The 18,519-nt window shown below is 43.1% G+C and overlaps 1 protein-coding gene and 1 long non-coding RNA gene across 7 annotated transcripts in view; one reads left to right on the top strand and one right to left on the bottom strand.

Annotated features, from left to right (window-relative positions):
- The window catches only part of LOC128907812 (uncharacterized), a 28,044-nt gene extending 12,659 nt beyond the window's left edge, over nucleotides 1-15,385 (bottom strand). Inside the window, exons 1-2 of the long non-coding RNA XR_008465744.1 lie at nucleotides 15,084-15,385; nucleotides 13,435-13,511 (exon numbers count right to left, since the gene is read on the bottom strand). This is a non-coding gene — a long non-coding RNA (uncharacterized LOC128907812). The remainder of the gene's footprint in view (nucleotides 1-13,434; nucleotides 13,512-15,083) is intronic.
- An 83-nt stretch (nucleotides 15,386-15,468) lies between these two features.
- Nucleotides 15,469-18,519, top strand: part of AFTPH (aftiphilin) — a 47,985-nt gene continuing 44,934 nt past the window's right edge. For all 6 annotated transcript variants that reach the window (XR_008465743.1, XM_054197122.1, XM_054197123.1 and 3 more), the window contains exon 1: nucleotides 15,469-15,640. The gene's annotated coding sequence lies outside the window, so the exon portion shown is untranslated. The remainder of the gene's footprint in view (nucleotides 15,641-18,519) is intronic.

An 18,519-nucleotide genomic window follows, 5' to 3' on the forward strand; every position in this document is an offset into this window, starting at 1 on the left:
ATGTGGGAGCACAGTTGGTAGGGCCAAGTTGCCTATAAGCAAAGTCAATTGGGAGGTAACCGGGAGCTGCCTGTGCAGAGCAGATGTGCAGCAGCATCTGTTGGAAACTTACATGTCTCGTAAAGCATTTATATGCCTCATAAAGCAGAAGAAGCTGTTTCAGACTCTCCGGGAATAATATCAGACAGGTTAAGGGTCCTGTCATTGGGCTGGTTTAGACAGGAGTTGTACAGGACCAGTCAAGGTCTGAACCTTTCCACCGAGCGCTAACCCAAGTGGCTCTACATAGAGCACAATTTGGGTTCACTTGTAGAAGAAATAACTAACGTACACTTGAAGCATTCTGCAGCCATTCAGGTAGGTGTCAGAATGTCACGTATCTTCCAGTAGGCTGTTGCTGTATTCAGTATAAATAAACTGATGATCACAGACCATCACAGGAGCATGGTGATTATTATACTTGATAAAACTGGCTGTCCAAATAGTTCACAGTCTTTGGCTGTACTAACTGGAACGTGTTTTGGAGGACAGCACAAGAGATGCTGTGGCAGACAGCTATAGCTACAGCATAGCCTGTCCCAGACAGATTTTTCTTTCAATTCTCTTTAAGTAGAATTGGTCTGAAACCTATTCAACAGTTTTGAATTTTATGTATTTACCACTGATGTTGCAGTGATTTCAGTTGGCGTGGAGGCTATTAAATGCCTGATCTTTTTCAAAATCCTGTTACGTTTATGCATTCTGACATTGTTCATGAATGGCAATATACTCCATGCAAAGAGAATTCTTCTCTGTCTGCCTTCAATGTACCATTCTTCTGTCTCATTATATGCCCTTTTATCCTTTAATAGGTGGATGAATAAAGAGAAGACCCTAAACTACCTTCTCAGTATCATTTAGGTTTGTATACACTTTCATCCTGTTTATTATCACTTTCTTCAAAGTACACAGTCCTTTTCAACCTAATGACCAAATACCAGACTGGAAACTTTTCTAAAACATTTTAGCACATGGCTTCAATCCACACTATAAGAATGAACAGTCACCACAGTCAAAGTAAATTGCAGGTGGTGGTATATTGCCTAACATCCTGATGTAAATGTAAGATAAAGGCTTACTCCAGGGGTTGTAGTGCAACGTGAAATCCAAGTGTACAGACTTTGCATATCAAGTTTTATCTTAATTTCAGAAAAACCTCTAATTATGCTGAAATGTGTGCTTTCAAGCTTTCCTACACCTGGCCTCCAGGAACCCCCCCAGTCAACTGCAGGCAATGACTCCCTCCATGTCATTCTTTCCCCACAAGGGATTTTAGACACTGAATCTATACAGCCACAGCACCAGACCAAGAGGACCTCCACCTCATCAGCCTGTTCCCACCTGCCTCTGTCCAGCCTCCAAATAATTTTTGTGTCTTCCTTTCTGTTCAAGCGATCTTTTTTCTACCTGCAGTGATGGAAGGGAATAGCCAAATCTGGCCTCTCAGAGCATACCAATCCACAGGGAACACCTTGTTCTGGAGAGAGCATGGCAGGAAGAAACGTCCTTCATGGCATTCAGGGTGATGTGAGCCAGGTTTCAAAGAGGAGGCCACAATTTTCACTGCCAGAGAGTGCCACCCATCTCAGGCATGTAGCAGCTCCACTTGCCATCTTCTGAGCTGCTTGGTTTAGACCTCAAACAGATCCAAAGGGAAATCCTGGATACCTTCACAGGTGAACTTCCATATACGGCCATGAAGCCACAGGCTGTGAGGGTTGGCATACAGATATATATCAGCATGCCAGAACTTCCACAGCAACATGTAACTAGTATACACAAATACAATTACACATGCATTTATTGGGAGAAGGTAGTAGAGTGACTCGAACATGTGTCAACAGTTTCCCAGGGTGAGGATTTAAAAGAGCTATTTGGTGTAATAAAGAGTGATGCTTAATGTACAATTTTTTCTGCAAAGACTGCTTTTTTGCTTAGGCTAGCTGAGTGGCTACATTAATGGGAAAACTGGAAGCCTTTTAGAGGGTGAGTAGTAGCTGGAACTGCAGGGGTATTCATACCACCTTCTGCAGCATCTAATTTCAGCTCTGGTAATTCAGTCTGGTCTCTGTGGGTTCCCTATATAGACAGCGGAAAGAGAGACACTTCTCCAGAGGATGATTTAGCAGAGAAAATTTTCATGCCCTGAATGGTCTTCCAAAGGCTTTGGTTCCAGTGTTTATAAAGGGATCTTGAGGACACTTGCCTTCTACCAAACACCCAAATGTAGATGCCTGATCTCCCCTTCACACACATACACACCCTGTGCTTTAAAAAAAAAAAAAAAAAAAAAGCGAGCTGGAAACAACAGGCCATAGATAGAGGACTCCAGATGTTTCCTTAAGCAACTGCTAATAGGAAGGAAACTGACACCCTAAGAAAGTGAAGAACAGCAAAGGCTTTCAGTGCTGAAGGCAGAGGGTTATGCATCACTCACACAACAAAGACAACACTTGCAATTCTGCTTCCACAGGGATTCACCAGTCCCGTCAGGCTTGGAAAGAGATCTGAATAAAAAGCCCTGGAAGGAACCGAGGCACTTAGGGCAGCACCTGCACAACATCCCACAGGTGATGCATGCATCTTCTATATGTAGGAGTAAGAAACACAATACTCTTTATCAACTAGAAACACTAAATGATGTGGAAAGGGCTCTATAAACATGTGATTTATTTATTTTTAATTACTTTCCATATGGCTGAGAGCAGCTTCCTATTGGCCAGATCCAAACTAATTATTGGTTATGGGAACTTTCAGTGGCTTTCAAATAGATCCTGCATTGCCAGAAACAGGTGGCAATAGGAAAACACTACATGCTTCCCCTTCCACCAAAAGTAAAACCACATAAAGCAGAATCACATTTCAAGAGAGCAGATTTATCATTTTGCTTAGACTGAACAGGGTAATATTTTATCCCTGTCCATTTTGAACTGTTCAGCACTGGCATATAAAGCAAGACACAGAACAGTGCCTTCTCAGAATCCAAACTACCAAATAGCTCTTGGCTGGTGGGTTTCTTTGCAAACAGCACTGGGAATGCTCAGTGTTTCAGTATTCAGCCTTCAGTCCTTGGTGGTCTCCTACTCTTGAATGGAAATATTTCCTCTTCTAGAGGAAACAATACTGGTACTCTACTGATGTTGAGGAGGTTACAGCAGCAAACAAATCTGACCTCATCTGTTTTGGGTTGCCAGTTCTGTGCATAGCTTACATTTTATCACTCCAAAATGGCTGAATGCCAGAGGTGGGTCAATGATCACAGGCTACACAAAGTCAGCCTGTCAGGTGTTTCGGAGTGCTTTACCAAAAGGTATAAATACCAGGTATTAATTATTAAGTGAAGTGAACACCTCTGGGAGAATGGGACAGAAACAATTTGTTGAGCTCAGTCTCAGCTAGTAGCAACTCTATGATGTACGTGAACATGCTCACCCTCCCATAAGACTGCATCCCCTACAAAGGAGGTGGAATGGGCAGAGCGCCTGAAAACAGAAAGGGAACAGGCTCGTGCCTCTGCACAGAGATAACAGCCCTCCAGCTGCTTATTTAGCCACAGTCAGAATGCATCCCATCTTGTGAATCTGCTAGCACGCAGGAAAAAAACATGGGCATGAAACCCCTTGCTCAGCAGATGCAGGGCACAGGCTTTTCATTTTCTAAGACAATATTATTTTTATATGCAGTCTTAGCTAAACTCAGGCGTCCTGATGTATTCTTACTCACTTCAAATTCCTCGTCTACTTTTTCCAACTAAAGACTGAGCAAAGATTTGGGGCTAACGGCTCTGATGGACTGCAAAATAGAGAGACAATGATACCCTCATCTATTTTTTTAAACCTGAAGACTTCGGAGATACAAGACTCTGCCTTTACAGGCATTTTTTATTGTCAATGGGGTTCCCGATGGTGAGGTCTTTGGAGCTTAGACATTCAGACCCTGAATCTTTTTTTTTTTTTTTTTTACATACACCCCAAGGAAATGAGGGGAAAACCCTCAGATTCCTAACTGGGTCAGGAATATATTAAACCTTCCATGGACAAAGATCTAGGCCAAGGTGGTCCTACTCTGACAGAGTGACAGCACTAAGGATGTAATTTAAAGATAACAGAAGTCAAAGAGGGAGATGTCAAAGAAGGACTGGGACAGTCTTGGGTTTTAATTGCAGTTGGCTCCTCTGGAGTATCCTCTGAAGGAATTTTACACAGGAGCAGCCCACTGGCTGTAAAACACCGTGCACAAAAGCCTCAGAGAAAACAACCATCACGCAGACAAACAATCCTAATCACCAGAAGAGCAGGTATCGCTTTCTTTTCTTTTTGTCTTTTGCAAGAAAAGTGTAAATACACACAGGCAGTCACACACAGGTTTAGTTCCGCCCTTCAAAACATTTTTAATTCTAATGAGTCCAAAGCCTACATATGTGTGTTAGGTAGACATCACTGCAGCTTGTTGCATTCTACAGATAGAGCAACTTACAACCTATAATCCCTTGGGAGACTCCTCTCTTCTAGCAACCCTTGCCTTGGTAAAACAGTGATTCTGTTTTTTCATAGCTGAGCAATACCTGTGCAATGGGAAATGTAAACAGCACCTTTATGCACCAAAGAAGGTCCTGTGGTGGTGATATTTGCTTCTTGGGATAGGAAATGGTTGAATTCAACATCAAGGTTTTAGATTAGCCAAAAAGAATCACAGGAATAAAACCAGTACTCAAAAGCTCACACAAACACTATGTATTTTCCACACACTAGCACTAGCTCCCACAACTGCAGAGATTATTTCCTGTTTTTCATGGGACTCACTCATTTGCCATCATATTTACTCTAACCAAATTATGACTCCCAAGGGAAACCTGGAAACTGCTGTGGAGCCTTACCTGGGGCCAGCATTAGGCTGGGGTCCAACACAGCTCTGTCCTACTGCTATCTGCTCCCTCATAACAGTCCCAGTGCAGATAAAGAAACGGTCCTCTTTCAGGTCAGGATGTAACAGTCCAGCCTATCCCACAGAAAGCCAGGCCTGACGCTTTTCCAGTAGGAAGCTTTCCCACGGGCAAGAATGAGCCTTGAGAAGCTGCAGAGATAAGTTTATAATGCAGTGATGACTCCTCCTACACAATCAGGAGAGAAAAACCACGGACACTTACTGCACCAGGCCCTGGGGCATGCTTGTAGCTGTGCAATACTACCAGAATACACATTAACAAACAGAGCAATAACAAGGTAATAATTGTGAAGGGGGAAGAAACCTATTTGGTCCACTCTGAAACTGAATTAAAGGCACCACAGTAACTTGCATATAACAGAATCTGACTCAAGAGAAACTGGTCCAGTTCTGTAAAAGCAAACCAGCCCCAAGGCAAACCTGAGCACACAGTGACTCTTTGTCATGCTTTGTAAAGGGTTATCACCCTGGGTTTTTTTAGGTAGCACAGAATTGTAGCTCTGTCTGTCTGCATCTCTGTCAGATTGAGAAAGGGGGACTCTCCAGAGAAGTGGCCCAGCTAGTAACGGCATATAAATCGTCAGCCAAAACCAGAGATGTGTAAGTAACACAGGACTCTCTGAAGGCACAGCCTATAGGATAATTTAAGCATGTCTTGATGGCGTAGAACTGTAGAGTAGAAAAATCTTCTCAGTGTAACCTGCTGTCAAACTGCATCTGAAGACATTTATACAGGGGAAAAAGATCAGAAGACTCATGGCTCCGCAGCCACTAAGTGGATACACCATCCATCCCTGACTGTCTGGCGATGAGAAGAATAGGTCAATTTGCAACAGCTTCTGCAGCAAGTTCAGTCTGTATCTTCCTCATCCCTGAAGCAATTCTGCAAAGGGCCATCTGATAGCAATCAAGTTCCATCAGCACAAGCCAGATAAAATGATCCCAGAAGGTACAAAAGGACTTGCTGGAGGTGGGGGGGCAGTCACATGCTAAAATGCCTGTTATTTTTGCATGAAAGCTGGTTCACATACCACCATCTCTTTGAATAAGCAGAACAAGCACCTGACTGGTGAGAGATCTCCACAGTGCTCCTGAAACTCCCTCCTGCTCCATGTGATGATATGCACAGGAGTCTTTGCTCCTTGAAAAATCCAGGCTATTGCCAACAGGTTTTGTGTCAAGAATAAGTTGCTGCTCAGAGAACTGTGAATGATCTCATAAGCTGCAACATTTCCTAAGTGAGACAGGCTGCCGAGGAGAGAGAGGCCTGATTTTGGGAGATAGCTGCATCCCTAGCAAGGGTCATGCATCTTGGCTCCTCCACAGAGGAGAATTTGTTGGAAACTCCATCCAGTATGGGGTAAACAGTGAGTTACTGAGGATATGCTTTCTGCCCAGGGGACTTCTTGCCGAAGGAGACAAGCCCCTTTGCAGCAAAATATGGTTAAATATGGATAAAATATGGATTGTGGCCAAATTTGGAAATAATTATATCTGCTCTGCTCGTATAACATTCCACAACTGGGCAACTGGCCCAAAGCCATTTCCATGCAAACCGACTGTAAGTCGCTATCCTCTTTCATTTAAATCCAATGAACTGCTGACTTACATCTGACCAAGCAAACAGCAAATACCCTGTGGCCCACATTATAAACAACTCCATAAATGCAGGGAAATCGAGACAAAGTTACTCCTTTGAAACATCTGGCAATCAGTTTGTCTTGGGAAGACAGGTCTTGGTGCTTTGGGTGCTGTTCGGAGCTGTGTTTCCAACTCACTAGCACTGTGTACCTCAACATCTAGATTTGATCACAGATCCCCCTCTGGCCAGATGAGAGTACAGAGCCCAAGCTGGTGCTCTGAAAATAGTCGTCTCTCAACTATGGTGGGAACTGAGGCTGCTTGCAACAAGTGCTAGAGCCTATAACTTTATAGGTCTATTGTGCTTATTAAGGTTTTTTTCAGTTCAGTGGTTAAAAGCTGAAAATCATGCACCAAATTCACCACTAATGCACAACTGAATTCAATAAGGTTAGAGATGGGGTGGCTGCAGCTCACTGCTAAGATGCACATTATCTCCCTTGAAATGACACAGGCTGCATTTAGACTGTACGGAGAGATGCAGGGAATGGTACGGAGAGATGCAGGGAATGGTACGGAGAGATGCAGGGAATGGTACGGAGAGATGCAGGTGAAGGGGAAGCACTTCCTGCAGAGCACATCAGCGATATCACGTAAGCTTGCTGGGATCATATTTGCTTATTAGAACCAAGGAGCTGGCTCAGAGAGAGCACCTTTTCCCAGTGCTGAAACCCAGCTAGCCACGATTTAGAGAGAAGATTCCTGCTTAGAGGCTGGTGAATTTAAAAAGATTTCTCAGGCACCTGGATTTACCTAATCTCATCTTTCCTAGCTCTCCTTGTGGCAGCAGAGCCAGTTCGGCTGCTCTCAGGAGATCTTGCACTGATCCTGGATGTTGAAGGCGTGGGGATTGGACCTCGTCTCATCTGCCCCGCTGTCTTTGTGATTGCCTTTGTCGTCCTGCAGTTTCCCTCCCTGACCAGCTCTCCACGCTCCCTTCTGCCTGCTCCTTCCCACATTGTGCCTTGGTACGTATGTCAGGGCTTCAGTCTTGCTTATTTCTGCTTGTGAAATAACAGCAGGGGACCACATGGAGACCAACAGGTGCCTCTGTCTGAGGGTCTCATTCTGACTGCTGGTGCAGCCAAAGGATGCTGTCTGCAGGACTCCAGGGCAGCTGGGCCAGACAGTACTTCTGGTAGCATTCAAAAACATTTTGGCTATTTGGGGCATGGTATTTTCTCTCTAGATTTTGTCTTGTTGTTTATAATTTACCTATGACAACAACCCTGTCAGGTAATTTACAACCAGATATGGCCAATCTCACATATTTCTCGTATAAGAGCTTTCCAGAAAGCAATCCTGTTTTTCTGAGAACTACCCTTGCTATCTGCCTACATCCCAGATGCTTTGCATCTCAATGAACATAGATCAAGAAAGCAAACTCATTGCAGGAAAATATGACAGAGGATAAAATTGACATATGTGGTACCGAAAACAGGCATCAGATATGAGTCTGAAAAACAATGAGAAGGATTTTGACAAATTTCTGCAAAAGAAACCACTTTCTTTTCATGGCAGTTGCATTTGAGACAGAAGTTATCATTAACCCAGAAAAACCTCAGCCATTTCCGTTTTAAAGCCTGGAACTTAATCCTACTTTCACTTATGTTTAATGGACATTTTGCCATTCACTGTAAAAAGGGCATGATCTTTGGAAAAAAAATAATCTCAAGTTGTTTTTATTGATATGCATCACTGCCAGTCACACAACACTAGTTCATGAGAAAAACTTGTCCAAAACATCTGAACCAGTCACCTGAATTTCACTGACTGTGTTGACATATATATATATATGAAATGAACTTGTGCAATTACAACAGGATATTGCAGGTCTTCTTAAATATACATCATCTGTAGAGGTGAGTTTCAGTGTTCCTAAACCTCAAAGAAACCCACCAATCCAAACTAAAAACCAAAACAAACCACAAAACCCTCTGAAATGCTTTAGAAATGAAAAAGCCTAAAAATAGATGCTAATAGAGATTATGGGCATATATCTTCTTACCCTGAACAGCCCAGTATGCAAGAGACTGCTGTAATAGTGCCCATACACAGGACTAGTTCGTAGTTTGTACCTCAGAATTTCCTACCAGCTGATCTACAGGGGCGTTTGGTGGCTCTTGACTCCTGTCACCACAGAGAAGAGCTGAAGCACAAGGAAGGAAGATGGCTATGGAAATCAACTCACCTTTATTCAATAAATAAATTGGATCATTAAAACAGAATAATGCATTTTTAGCACTTTTCATCTTAAATGTACAAAACTCACAAGCCAGATTTCTTAAAGGAAAGAGACTGTCTTTAAATGAATAATTTTTATTTCTTTTCTTGTCAGCTTTCTGCATTTAGAGCCTTTATTGGAAAAAAAAAAAAAAAAAAAGCATTTAGTCACACTGGAAAGCTTTGCTAGAAATCTTGCTTTCCCGCTGACAGATGAGGTACTCACACAATACCATCTTCTAGAAGAAGGAAGTATTGTCACCCCTGGGAGGAAACAGTATGTGCTGCCTGCACATCATTTGGTCTGTCCACTGCTGAGCTGCCACACTTGCCAGCTTTTTTTCCCCCTCAGCTTGTCTGAGTAACACAGTTAAATTAGGGCTGAAATCAGATTGTTTTCAGCCTGCGCTCATCTTGAAGTTTGTTATATCTCCTTCACACCTGAACATGCCAGAACTGCCAACAGCTTGCCAGTTTTTGCCAGCTACATTGGTTTGTCTATTGGCTTTTCTGACAAGCCTTGCTGTTATTAAAATGTATGTATACTAAAATATACTTTGCACATGCTGCTGATGAGTTACATATAAAAATATGTACGTGTAGTATTGCCACACAGAAGTCATCAACTTCTGCCACTTTGAGAATGTGGTCTAGACCACGGCAGGAAAATGGGGCTGTTTTGACATTCATGAGCTGGTTAATCCACCAAGTAGCCCTCGTATGGCAAGAATGTGAGCCTCCATATTCATTAGAGGCTCCAAATCAACAGCAAACATGGTTGAGACTCAGAAAGGAGTTCCTCAGAAGAAAAGCAAGCAAGCAACCAACCAACAAACCCTCTCAACAAACAGTGTTGTCAGCAAGCCTATCCTTGCCCAAATAAGTCTGAGCTAAAAATCAAAGAACCTACATGCCCTTCAGATGTAGGAGATTTCTAAGACCTTCCACTAAAATAACTGTCATTTCGTCTGTTTTCTGTAACTACATTGGGTTCTTTGTAGTTAACACATTTAGGATTGTTTAAGGACAATTCTGGGAGTTTTAATGGCTTGTGAATAACCACAGAATGGACTGCTGATGTAGTAATGTCTTCTAGCTTTCATAATTATGACTCCAGCAAAGATAGATAGGGAGATTTGTATAAAATAATAACAAACTTGCATTTCAAACAGAAGATTTTTATGTTGCATCTAAAACACGTCTTACAATGTTTTACATTTTATGCCAGTGCAAATAGAACTAGATGGAGACAGTCCCTTCCTTGAAGAGCTGGGAACAACTAAGACACCTTTGTTGGATGCCCGAAACAAGAGAAACCAGTGCCTGGTCATTCTGCATGCCCAGAGGTCAATGCTAAAGGAAGTAGCAGCAATGCAGAAGACTTGGGCATTTGAGATGTTTAGAAGAGTACCTCAGTGCCTCTGAAAAGATTTGAGAGGTGTTACAGACCTGGGAGGAAAGAAAGACCACCACATAGGGGTTATAATGGCTAACACCTAATACGGGGAGCCCAAGCTCAGCAAGTTCCTTTCACTGCCAGCAGAGAGACATGTGAAGACCACATGGAGCAGGAATTAATTCAGACACTGTTAGAATTGCAGGGAATGGGGATCCTCAGGATCTCTGCTGCACAGCCAGCCCACAGACCCAGATAGGCTCTTCACAACGGGGTCCCCAATGCGCTTTGGGAATGCTCTGGGGCCAAGAGGCACTCCTGGCTCCCTCAACTCTAATGAAGATGAGAGCTCTGCAGTGGAAGAGACAGACAGTCTGCACCAAACCTCGATGGAGGTCAGGGCATCAAGCACAGATCAAAGAAACAAGCATCAGTTGCTCTTAGATCTGTTTCACCCCCTTTTGATGCCAAAGGACAGACCAGCAGTGGAGTTTAGTAACAGGCTGCTTTAGCAACAGTTCATTCTCTGCTCAGCTGCAACTTTGTTTAACTTAGCTAACAGTAACTGCAGAATTTTTCTTTTACTAACTGTTGCCCAGTAGTTAGAAGCCAGTAGAAAGCACGTATTATTTATTCAGCTAGCTTTGATAATGCCCACCTTATGAAACCACAGCCACAAACAATTTTCATGTAAAGCTTTTGAGGCTTATTGGTGAATTCAGACAGACAAGCTCTTTCTGCTTGATAATGCTTTAGTAGGGGTTATGTCAGCTATAATGGTCTAAGATAAAATGCAGTTTTACTGAATTAAAAACATTTCAGAGAAATGTGCCAATTCAGTTTCATGTCAGGATGGGAAAAAGTCAAAACATTCTGTGAAGATAAATTGCAATGGTTTGGTTTCCTGTTTTCAATTTGCTTGATTTTTTTATATTTCATTTCCACAGAAAAATTTAAATTAGTTAGTATTGTACTGACAATAGCAGAAATGAAGGCCTTTGGTATTAGTGAAATGAAATGATCTGGTAAGTCCAAAGACCATTTAAAATTCATTTTATGGATAATTTCAAATCTTCAAATGTCCGGTTCTTTTTTTTTTTTTTTAATTTGCAATTGAAAGAAAAATCAAGCATGATAATTTCTCAGGAAACTGACTACCTAGTTTCTGATCAGCAGCATTGCCAGACATAGCAGAAAGGGAAACAAACCGCCTGAAGTTTGAAGATTTATCTAGTCTTGGATTAGAGCAAGTTTCTTCCCCATACACTGAGTGGGGAAACCAGAAAAAGCTTGCACTGCCAGGAGCCATGTTGTACTGTACATGTTTTTTAAATAAAAAAAAAAAAAAAGAAAGAAAAAAGAACAAGAACTGTACTATCCACTGCTAGCAATCCAACATCTTTCAGAAGATATTCTGCATTACACTACATGATATATGGCACAGCTTATAGTATAACTAAAAGTTACCTTCAGGAATCACATTGTAAACTCCAAAAACAGAAATAAAAAGCTAAATCGTTTCCCTATAAACACTCAATTTTCATCAGAATTATGAATGACTAAGTTTTACGAAAGACACGGATGTAGACCATAACAAGTTCTCCCTGCCATCCTCAGTTCCCAACCCAGGAGGAGCGTCTGAGCCTCCAGACCATGCGGGTTTTTGGGAGACCGCCTTTGTGAATCATCTTGACACACCACGATACCTTTTCCCATTTGAGACTTCTAGGAAGGCTGCGCCCTCTCCTGGCAGCTTAGGACTCGGCAGCAGTGACTGATAAAGCCGCTTTGCTGCCCCTAACAAATCAAGGCTGGACCTCGAAGTTACCAGTTACCTGCTTGACTTAAAACCTCTATTGCCCTACGCAGAGGGGCTTCACATTAAGACGGTTATCTCAAATGACAACGTTTTTTCACCATGCTGTAAGAAAAGAAATTGCTTGGAAGTATATGCTTTTAAACAACAAATAAAAAGCCAACCCAACCCAAACCACAAAAAAAAAAACCCAAACAAAAAAAACCCCAAACCCACCAACATATGTTTGAAAATGCATAGAATACCACCACTCTAGAAAAAATGTCCATTATGTATATAAAATGTCCAATAACATACGGTGTTTACAACACATACAATTCTGTAAAGGAAACTTTCACATGTTGAAAATATAACCTTGAAATTAGTGTTGTAACCCATGGATTCAGTTTCACAGAACTAATACATAACATGGCTAATGCTATTATAAAGAGTCAGTCTGCCTTCGTAAGCAAACGTAATCTCCTTCAACCAGCAAAGCTTATGCAGGAGTGACTGAAGAAATCCCACACATCTTGTCAATCATTCACACTATGCCAAAGTGAAGATCACCTTCATTTTTTTTATATAGAACGCTTACGTCTCGTCTGATCCTGCATTCAAGTAAAATTAATTTTACAGACTCATAACTGCATATTGATTAAAGCTTGTGGTCCTAAGAACTACTGAGTATCACCAAAGAAAGAGAAGGAAATTTCTCTCTGGTCAAACTGGCAGGGACCATTTGGAGGGATTTTCTGCCTTTCTTTGTAGCTTAGGATATGAGTCACTTCCTCAAATCAGCTGGGAATTTTACTTAACAAATTTCCTTCTATTCTAGGACCTAATTACTGACACTGTCGATCTTTCTTGCTCTCTTTCTGTTGTACGTGGTTGTGCTTGTTGCTTTGGTCTTTTACAAAGAAGGGCTTTACGCTTTTTTTTTTTTTAGCACGTTGGGCTCAGATTGCTGTCTGGGGAGTTTACGGACAGTGTGTTTATTCTGTATGCTCATTCAAATCATTGATACATCAGCTGTATAAGAGAAGATAATTATTAAATTACTTCCTCTAATTATATTATTTACAATGTTGCCGTAAGGATGATTACCACTCATGGCCAATGACCATCAACGAAACACAGCTGGAACGGGAAATGATTCTTCACGGACTAACACCACACACTGAGGTATATTTTAAGCCCCTGGAACTTAATGGCTACTGACAGATATGGGAAGAAACAATCTAGTTTGTCTGCTGCTTTACAACAAAGTATTCCACTGCCTTTATAGATTCTTCTACTGCTTTTATAGATTCTTCTCTGCACCCTTACAATTTGTAAAGCATACTGTTGTACACTGGGTGAAGGTCAAAGATCTTTGACTGCTAAATTGCCCTACCTTCCAGTTCCCTCACCGCTTCGCCTTCCGTCCTGCCAGGTCAGCACAAGCTTTACACTGCGTTTTCTGACACTAAGCTGAAAAAAAGAAAACAGCCACCAGGCGGCGCAATGTAATACTCACACAGCTCATTAACAGTCACCTCTGAGTACCTTCAGCTACTGTAACAGGATTCCTAATGTACCAGAAACATCGTATTAATGATATAATTTCCCCATACTTCACAAAGGCCTTATATTGCTTATTAAATTAGCAGATTAATTATAATTACTGTCAAATGCACTTGAATCTTTTTTATTCCACAAACCTATCTCAAACATGAAAAGTTCTACAAATAGCCTTGCTATAAGCCTTCCTCAGCCAAACTACCATGTGTTCAAATATATGCTTAAGCCTCTGTGGGAACAAAGCTTTAATATTACACTTTGATCACTATTTTATTATTGTAATTTGCCAGCATGTTGTAACTGCTGTACAGTGTTCAGTTCACTATTGTCAAAGGATGAACGTCAGGCTTTGCACATTATTTAAAACCATGTTATGCATTTTTAAAGATCTAACGTGCTGGTAGTTCTGACAATATTCACCAGTACAGTGTAAACAGGTATTAGAAAAGAAAAAAATAAAAATATTTGAAAAATGGAAACATGCATGTGTTGTTATTTCTCATGACTTAATTTAGCGGTTTTGCTGTAAACGTTCTTTCACCTATGAGGTCAAACCATTGTCTAGTTGTGTTCCTTGAGAAAAGGGGCAAATAAGATATATAGAGAAAATACTAAAATTGTTTTTAAAAATAGCACATTTCGCTGAATACCTTTTTGACAGTCTTTCTACTTTTTCAGAATTTGCACAACCAACAAGCAAACAAAATGGTAAAAAGCTAAAGCATTATTTGACCGGTGTTGCACTTGCCACTGGCCTATGGACACACCTTCCCTACGAAGCGTAGGCACATACAAATCTCTTTTTCCAGGAACAAATTTGTACCAAGCTACTCTTTGAAGGTGGTAACTCCGGCAGACAAGGTTTCAGCATGATGCAGACAGGCCCGCAGGGACTCCACCTGGACTAAGCGGGTTACAGACTCTGAAGCTGAGGGAACTTACCCCCTGGTCACAACGAGACATAAAACGTGGAATAGTGGTATGGCAGCCCATTCCACAGGCGGGTTTGGAAATAGGGTTGCGGGATCATACATATGGGATCAGACTACCCCGTACGCACACTTCAAAGGGGCAAAACTTTGCAGTAAACCATTTCCTATGCAGAAATATTAGCCTAACCCTCAAGACTTGGAAATGAAACCTGCCCACAGCACAGGCACGACGACCACGTTGGTGGTGAAGCTCCTGCCAGCAAAGCGGAGCTCTTCGGCCTGCTCTCCTCCACACCACTTCCCCAAACCACCCGTCAGCTGCAAGAGGGGATTCGCCCCAATTCCCTTCTTCTATTTGGGATGGGGGTTTTTATGTCAGCGCCTCTTCCTACCACCTCTCTGCAGGCGAACGCCCGCACAGCCCCAGCCTTCTTCACAGGATCCCTGACAGGATCCCTAGCACCGGGAAGCAAGGGTTTCACCTAGCGCAGCTCACAAGATACCTCTGGGGAGAAAGAAAAAAATATAATATTTTTAAAAATTAAACCACCTCACATCGCCTTACGCCAGGACACGGAAAACACCGCAACCCAGCGCTGCCCTCTTCCTCCCGAGCTCAACATGGCGGCCGCGGCATCATGGCACCGCCTTACCCCCTCGCCCAAGATGGCCGCCCCGCCGCGGTAGGGGGCGGCTTGCCAGCACTTAAGATGGCGGCGGCGCCGTCCAACCACCACCTGCTTCACCCGGTGAGGGGAGGGTAGGTAGCACCGCAGCGGCGTTGGTCGCTCGCTTATTTATTTATTTACGTGTCCGCCCCGCCTGGCCGCCGCTGGAAGCGTGGCGGCTCCGGGGGCGGCGGCGCGGTGCCTGCCGGGAGGCCAAGTGGGCGGTGGCGGGGCAGGAGGCGGTGGCCGCCGGGAGGGGGCCGGGCCGGCAGCGACGCGGTTCCTGTCGCCGTGACATGGGTTCCCCCTCCATGGCGGTTGCCGCGGGAGGCCTCAGATAACCGACCGCGTCCCCTCTTCCCCTTCCCTCCCTTCCCCCTTCCCTCCCCGCCCGCCGCCATGCCCGCCCGGGCCCCGCCGCCCCTCGTGCAGCCCTCAGGTAAGAGACGGCGCCGCCGCTACCCCCGGAGCGGCTGGTTTCCACCCCTCGGGGCCTGGCCGGGGAAGGGAACCGGGGAAAGCGGGCGGGGACCCCTCTCCGTCCTCCGGGGGCCTGCAGCGGCCGGGGCCCTGTCAGGGCATCGCGATCTCCGTCCATCCCCAGGGGAGGGCGGCGGGGCCGGGCCGCCGAGCCGGGCGGGGTGAAGCCCCTCAGCGTTCCCCCCCTCTCGCTGAGGCGCTTCTCCCTCAGCTCGTCCCACCGGAGCGAGGGGGTAGGGTCGGAAGGCTTTGTCCTTCGGCAGGGTGGCAGCCGGCCTGAGGCGAGTGTCGTCCCCCCCCGGTTTTGCGGGGTTCAGCGGGGCCGCGGCTGGGAGAGAAGGCTCCGTGGTGGCGGACAAGAAGTTCTGCCGTCCTGCGTGTTTGGTTGTTTGTTGTTTTTTTTTTCCTCCCTGATAAGCTTTCTTTTTTTTAAGGGGTGTAAAGTGTGTCCGTTGCTAAAGATGACATGCTAAGGCAGGGTTGTAAAATGGAACAAATAGCTGAAATGCTGATTAGGTGCCGACGCTTCAGTTTGCTATTATAAGTGGCTACCTGATGAACCAAAAATATTCATTTTTCCTTTGAGAAGACAGTTCCTTAAACCCAGGGTTAAACCTTGGGACCCCTTCCAGGCATCAGTAAGTTGGATTCTTGATGGCGACAGCTCCTTCCTTCCAGCTTCAGCACAGAAATTGAAACCTTCAGAAGTTTGATGCTCCTTTTAACGCAAACGTCTCGTTCATAAATGAAGGGAGTGAGGAGAAGAAGCTTCGTTGATACGAGCTGTGCTTGCATTGGTCGTATAAGTTTAGTTTTCACGCACAGTGTGCAGCATGATGGGCTTCATTAGAACTGATTTCTTCAGCTGTTGAGTCCATGGTATAGTGAGTTTGATGAATGCTGCTTTTTAACTGGGCTGGTCCTTGGAGGTTGAACAAAATTAAAAGTATTTCCTCCTCCTTTTATTCTCTGGGCATACGAGCTAGACTTGGAAAACCAATTAGCCTACTTTAAGCGTAAAAATGTTAGGTTGTATTGTCGGTGCACACAGAAGTTTGTATGCGTGCTCACACAGCTAATGTGTGGGTAGCGGTTCCTCATCCTGAAGTTGGAGCCGTACCTGGAGGAATATAACATTAATTGGGAGAGCCGGTGGAAGAGGTGAAGTACCTGTGGCTACCGAGGGGTTGTGGTTTGAGGGTTTTTTTATGGTGTTTTTTTATTTTAAACATTCCTTTCCTATCGGTGAAAATAAATAGGAGAAATTTGACGATATGAGAATTTAACCTTAAAAATACCAGTTAATTGTATAGTAAAGGGACTTCAGAAAAGCTAATGTGGCTATGGTGTTTCCATTCCACGTGATGTTTGCATAAAGTACACATTGTGTGACCTTCTAAGGTCACGTGAAAGTATGACCTCTTCTTTTTACTTCCTTAATTTGTTTACAAGTAAGCAGTTGAAGGATCTCTGTGTCAATAGATCAGTTCATGCTGTCCAGTTATTTTATTATTATTTTATTTTTTGTTTTGTTTAGCAAAGGATTTAATAGTCTATAAGATTCAGTTATACATGCTGAATCACATTCGTTACATGTTTCTGTTGATGAAGACAGCGTGTGATCTTCCGTTTATATTTAAAAATTGCTTTAGTAACTAACTAAGTTAATGCATGCATTTTAGTGCCCTAATTACGTAAAATAATATTCTGAAACTCTAAGGGCTTTGAAAAGACTTGTCTTTCACAGGGGAAATAATAGAGCAGCTTAGATGGACTTCTGTCAACTCTTTGCCCTTTCCTCTTGAAATATTCATAGAGCTTTCTTTGCGGCTATGTAGTGGTATCAGTTGGAAACTCAGCCGTGAAGAAACTGATGCTGGATCTGGTTGTTTTCACTATACTCAGCAGCATACTCTTCTTTTAGATGCTCGTTATCTTTTTTGACAAAATGTTCATTCCTTTTTGTGCTCTTGTACTGTTTGGCAAGTTAAACTATGTCTTTGTGAACGTTTCAGTGCAATGACATGCTAACATTTTCACGGGGATTCAAAATACTCATAACTCTTCTGGATAGCCCTCTTAAGGAGAGTGCCTTAGACCCTACTTACTGCTAGGTTTCAGAAATTTTGTCTGTTAATTTTATTTTCCCTTTGTGCAGAAAACACACTGTGTAAGCTGCTTCTCTGCACACAAAAAAATGTGCCTTGTTTGAAAACTGACAGTCTCATTTCCAGTAGACTTTATTCCATGCTAATGTCTTTAGCAATTAAAGTTTTGGATTGGTACTGCAAGAAATGTTTCTGTACTGGTACCAGTGGCAAGTTGATGTAATGAGTCTGCTTCTGTAAGGCAAATAATTTGGATTTTTCAAATCCAAGAGTCCTGTTTTGGAAGAACCCCAAGGAAGGGCAAATCTTGTCTTCGCTTTAGTAGGTTCTAAAGTAGGTTTCCAGGGGAAGGAAATGTGAAACTTCAAGTTTGTATGTTTCTTGAAAAGTGATGGAAAATAGATTTTATTCTTTAAAGTATTAGGTGTACCTCCTGTATTGTGTTTTTTATACGAGATAATGTCTGTAGGTGGGATAAATGATGAATAATGTAAGCCTGTTCTTGCTACGTGCGTTTAACTTGTTTCAGTCAGGGTTTGTTTTTTTCTTTTCTTTTTTTCCCCCTCACCTGCTTGCTCTCTGCATGTTGAAGAAAATATTTGTTCACTTAAAAACAAGCACAAGTTTGCAGCAATGGAGGGAAGACCTATGGTTGTTCACCCTAAGTGACTCTATTTCCTCTGCCAAGCTGTGGGAGAACCATTCATATGGTGCTCTGTTAGTGCACCCC

The sequence above is a fragment of the Rissa tridactyla genome, chromosome 3 (assembly GCF_028500815.1).
Source record: "Rissa tridactyla isolate bRisTri1 chromosome 3, bRisTri1.patW.cur.20221130, whole genome shotgun sequence".
Classification (NCBI taxonomy): Eukaryota; Metazoa; Chordata; class Aves; order Charadriiformes; family Laridae; genus Rissa; species Rissa tridactyla.